We start from the raw sequence: 6,000 nt of genomic DNA, 5'->3' as shown, positions 1-6,000 counted from the left end.
AACAAAAGTCGGGAGAAGAGACGTCAGAGGCGGAAAAGTAGCAGAGCTGGGTCCTCCTGTGGCATGAATAATGCCAGGGAATATGTTTTTCCTCTATGGTTTAGCTCCATTTTGGGAGTTTGCTTTCTGAGAGGTATTAAAAGTGCCTTTTTTTTTTATAATTTAAGTTCTGGGATACATATACAGGACATGCAGGTTTGTTACATAGGTAAACGTGTGTCATGGTGGTTTGCGGCACCTATCAACCCATCACCTAGGAATTAAGCCCCACGTGCATTAGCTACTTATCCTGATGCTCTCCCTCCTCCCACCCCCACCCCACCCAACAGGCCCAAGTGTGTGTTGTTCCCCTCCCCGTGTCCATGTATTCTCATTGTTCAGCTCCCACTAATAAGTGAGAACACATGGTATTTGGTTTTCTGTTCCTGCGGTAATTTCCTAAGAATAATGGCTTCAAGCTCCATCCATGTCCCTGCAAAGGACATGATCTTTTTCCTTTTTATGGCTGCATAGTATTCTGTGGTGTATCTATACCACATTTTCTTTATCCAGTGTATCATTCATAGGCATTTGGGGTGAGTCTATGTCTTTGCTGCTGTGAACAGTGCTGCAATGAACATACATGTGCATGTATCTTTATAACAGAATAATTTATATTTTTTTGGGTATATACCCAGTAATAGCATTGCTGGGTCAAATGATATTTCTGGTTCTAGGTGTTTGAGGAATTCCCACACTCTCTTCCACAGTGGTTGAGCTAATTTACATTCCCACCAACAGTGTGAAAGTGTTCTTATTTCTCCACAGCCTCACCAGCATCTGCTATTTCTTGATTTTTTTTTTTTTTTTTTTTGAGATGGAGTTTTGCTCTTGTTGCCCAGGCTGGAGTGCAATGGCACAATCTCGGCTCATTGCAACCTCTGCCTCCCAGGTTCAAGTGATTCTCCTGCCCTAGCCTCCCTAGTAGCTGGGGTTACAGAGATGTGCCATCACGCCCTGGTAATTTTGTATTTTTAGTAGAGACGGGGCTTCTCCATGTTAGTAGGCTGGTCTCCAACTCCTGACCTCAGGTGATCTGCCCACCTTGGCCTCCCAAAGTGCTGGGATTACAAGTGTGAGCCACTATGTCTGGCTGATCTTTTTTTTTTTTATGACCAAATAAAGATTTATTAGTTATAGATTCACACTATGTGTTGTGTTGTTTTGTTTTTTTTTGGGGGGGTTTTGTTTTGTTTTGTTTTTTTTGAGATGGAATTTCGCTCTTGTTGCCCAGGCTGGAGTGCAATGGCAGGATCTCGGCTCACTGCAAACTGCACCTCCTGGGTTCAAGCAATTCTCCTGCCTCAGCCTCCCAAGTAGCTGGGATTACAGGCATGTACCACCAGGCCAGGCTAATTTAGTACTTTTTTTAGTAGAGATGGAGTTTCACCATGTTGGTCCGGCTGATGTGGAACTCCTGACCTCAAGTGATCCACCCGCCTCGGCCTCCCAAAGTGCTGAGATTACAGGTGAGAGCCACTGTGCCCAGATAATCCACTATGTTTTCAAGAGTGGGAATATAAAATGTATGATTAATAATATATTTTTTGAGCAACTATTATGAGTCAGGTATTTTTACTTAGACAAACTCTAATTCTAAAATAAGTAACTCTTATCTTACTTAGATAATCTCTAATTCCTTTATGAACCCTGCTAGATATGTGATAGTACCTTTCTTCTCTCATTCCATCTTTCCAATGAAGAAGTGAAGCCTCCCAGAGCAACTCACTCAAGGTAAGAGAAGGTGGCAGGGCCATGATTTGAACTCGAGCTCCAAACTCTGAGTCCATACATTTGTTTTTTACTTTTTTAGTCCTTAACACTTTTTTAAACACTAATTTGTAGAGTTTTTTTTTTTGTTTATCTCAGCTTTATTGAGATATAATTCATATACCATATAATTCCACCATTTAAAGTGTACAACTTGGCTGGGCACAGTGGCTCATGCCTGTAATCTCAGCACTTTGGGATGCTGAGGTGGGAGGATCTCTTGAGCCCAGGAGTTCAAGACGAGCCTGAGCAACACAGTGAGACCCCATCTGTATGAAAAGTTTTAAAAATTGTCCAAGTGTGGTGGCGCACCCTTGTAGTCCAGCACTTTGGGAGACTCGGGGGGAAGGATCCCGTGTGCTCATGGGGGTAGAGGCTGCAGTGAGCCATGACTGTGCCACTGCACTCCTGCCTCGGTGACAGAGCAAGACCCTGTCTCAAAGGTAAAATAATATAAAATTAAAAAGTGTGCAACTTAAGGGTTTTCAACATATTCACAGAATTGTAAAACCATTACCGCAATCAATTTTAGAAGATTTTCGTCACCCAAAAAACCCTTTATCTCTTACCCTGTTATCCCTCCATCCCCTTCCCTGCCCTGAGCAACCACTAATCTGCTTTCTGTCTCTACAGATTTGCTTATTCTAGACACTTAATATAAATGGAGTCATATAGTATGTGATATTCTGTGACTGGCTTCTTTCACTGAATACAATGTTTTCAAAGTTCATCCTTGTATCAGTACTTCATTCCCTTTAATAGCCAGATAATATTCCATTATTTTATGGGTTGAATTATGCCCCCCAACTCATATGTTGAAATTCTAATGCCTAATGCCTCAGACTGTGACTTTATTTGGAAATAGTTGCAGATGTAATTAGTTAAGATGATGTCATACTGGAAGAGTGAGTCCCTAATCCAACATGACTGGTGTCCTTATAAAAAGGGGAAATTTGGACACAGACATGCACACAGGGAGCATGCCAAGTGCAGATGAAGGCAGGCTCTGGGTGATAAGTCTACAAGCTGAAGAATGACAAAGATGGCCAGAAAAACACCAGAAGCTGGGACAGGGGCCTGGAACAGAGCCTCCTTCGCAGCCTCTGGAGGAACTGACTCTGTCTACACCTTGGTCTCTCACTCTCAGCTTCCAGTACGGAGACAATAAATGCAGGCTGTTTAAGCCCCCAGTTTCTAGTGGTTTGTTATGGTCCCCAGGAAACTATACCACATTTTGTTCACCCATTCATCAGTTCATGATCATTTGGGTTGTTTCCACTGTTGGGCTATTATGAATAATGCTGCTGTTGACATTCGTGAACAAGTTCTTGTGGTAACATGTGTTCTCATTTCTCTTGGTATATACCTAGCAGTGAAACGCTAAGTCATACGATAACTCTATGTTTAAACGTTTGAGCAAGTCTCAGACTGTTTTCCAAAGTGGCTGCACCATTGTGCACTCCCACTGGCAGCATGTGAGGATACCAGTTTCTCTGCATCTTCAGCAACACTTGTTATTGTCTGTTTTATTCTAGTCATCTGTATTAGTCTGTTTTTACGGTGCTGATAAAGACATACCCGAGACTGGGTAATTTATAAAGAAAAAGAGGTTTAATGGACTCACAGTTCCACGTAGCTGGGGAGGCCTCGCAATCATGGTGGAAGGCAAAAGGCACGTCTTACATGGCAGCAGGCAAGAGAGAAGGATAGCCACGTGAAGGGGGTTTCCCCATGTAAAACCATCAGATCTCAGCCGGGGGCAGTGGCTCATGCCTATAATCCCAGCAGTTTGGGAGGCTGAGGCAGGCTGATCACCAGGTCAGGAGATCAAGACCATCCTGGCCAACATGGTGAAACGCTGTCTCTACTAAAAATAGAAAAATTAGCTGGGCATGGTGGTGGGCGCCTGTAATCCCAGCTCCTCAGGAGGCTGAGGCAGGAGAATGGCTAGAACCAGAGAGTCAGAAGTTGCAGTGAACCAAGATCACACCATTGCACTCCAAACTAGCAACAGAGTGAGACTCCATCCCAAAAACAAAAACAAAAAAACCCCAAAAAACCATTATTCACTACCATGAGAACAGTACAGGGGAAACCTCCTCCATTATTAAATTATCTCCCACTGGGTCCCTCCCACGACACATGAGAATTATGGGAGCTACAATTCAAGATGAGATTTGGGTGGGGACACAGCCAAACCATATCACCATCCTAGTGGGTGTGACATGGTATCACATTGTGGTTTGGATTTGCCTTTCCCTGATGACTAATGATGTTGGGCATCTTTTCGTGTGCCTAGCGATTTGTATATCATCTTTGGAGAAATGTCTATTTGAATTCTTTGCCCATTTTAAAATTGAGTAGCCTTTTATTATTGAGTTGTAAGCGTTCTTTATTCTAGATACAAGTCCCTTATCAGATATCTTATTTACAAATATTTCATTATGGCCTGGCACAGTGGCTCATGCCTGTAATCCCAGCATTTTGGGAGGTCGAGGCAGGAGGATTGCTTGAGCCCAGGAGTTTGAGACCAGCCTGGACAACATGGTATATCTCCTGTCTCTCTAAAAAGTATAAAACAAATTAGCCAGGCATGGTGGCGTATGCCTGTAGTCCCAGCTACTTGGGAGGCTGAGGTGGGAGGATCACCTGAGCCCAGGGAGGTCAAGGCTGCAGTGAGCCATGATTGCACCACTGCACTCCAGCCTGGGCAACAGGGCGAGACCCTGTCTCAAAAAAAACAAAACAAACAAACAAACAAACAAAACCCAAAAAGAAAAAACCAAAGAAAACCCAAAAAATATTTCTTTAAAATCTGTGAGTGTTTTTTTTCCACTTCCTTGATGGGTCCTTTGTAGGACAAAAGTGTTATTTTTGAAGTCCAATTTATCTATTGCGAATTAGTATTTTATTTTACTGTTTTGCCTTTACACTTGCCCCTCTATAATCATTTCTCCAGGCGCAGCCAACATGACCTTTTATAAAGTGTGAAACAAATCATGCTGGCCCTCTGCTTGTAAAAAACACATCCAAGGAGGAGATCGAGAAGGAGGTCGAGGCGGCAGTGAGGCGTGATCGCGTCACTGCACTCCAGCCTGGGAGACAGAGCGAGACCCTGTCTCTAAAAACAGACAAACAAACAAACAAACCAAGCAAACAACACACCCAAGAAGATTTTGAGATTCTGCACCCTCTGGGTCCTGTCCACCTCTTCAGCATCAGCTCCCGGCCACAGCCATTGCTCCCTCGCTCCCAGAGCTCCCACTGCTCTGACCTTCTTCTCACAAGGTCTACTTAACTCCTGCTTCAGAGACTTTGCATTTGCTGTTGCTTTGTAACACTCTCCTCTCTGATTTGCACTCAGCTGCTCCTCCTCATTCTGGACTCAGCTCAAATGTCACTTCCTCCCAGAAGCCTTTCCTGATTGTCCTCTTGGATGTAGCTACTTTACCCTACCAGGATATTCTTTATTCCATCCTTCTGCTTCACTTCCCTCAATAGGACTTATGTGACATTATTTTAGTTGTGTATTTACTTACTACCTGCCTTCCCCTGCTAGATCTAAGTTCTAAAGCACCTACCACCTTCTCTGGCTTGTTCAATTACTACATCCTAGTTTTGAGGACAGCGCTTGGCATATACTTGGTATTTAGTAAATATTAGTTGAATTAATGAGAAACGCAGTACAGCAGCAGCTAGACAGAGTATATTACAACATGGCACTTCAGAAATGAAAGGAACTTTCCTAAATCTTAGGACCAGAAAAAACCTTAACCCTTCAGGTTTTATTGAGTCCTATCAGTATAGTTTACCTAACTTGGAACACTGCTTCTGACAAGTGGGAATATCAACTCCTTGCTTATGCTGTATCCATACGTATACTAGAACAATGCTTCTCAAATTGTAAAGTGCAAACACATTGCCTGAGGATCTTGCTGAAGATCAGGCTCTGATTCAGCAGGTCCAAGGTTCTGCACTTCTACCTGGCTCCCAGGTGATGCCAGTGCAGCTGATCTGGGGACCACACTTCAAGTAGCAAGGGTTGAGGCGACAGGAGTCCTTAGCTCATATGTGACGGTGTCATGCCACCACCATACTGAAACTGGAACCGAACTGAGGCTCCTGATGTAGAGGGAAAAAGATTTCAGTCTGTAGTGGGGCAAGGGACCCAATCCAATCACCACTGCCCTC

This window comes from Pan paniscus, chromosome 12, assembly GCF_029289425.2.
Source record: "Pan paniscus chromosome 12, NHGRI_mPanPan1-v2.0_pri, whole genome shotgun sequence".
Lineage (NCBI taxonomy): Eukaryota > Metazoa > Chordata > Mammalia > Primates > Hominidae > Pan > Pan paniscus.
The sequence above is the reverse complement of the archived record's forward strand: the minus strand, read 5'-3'. Positions refer to the sequence as shown.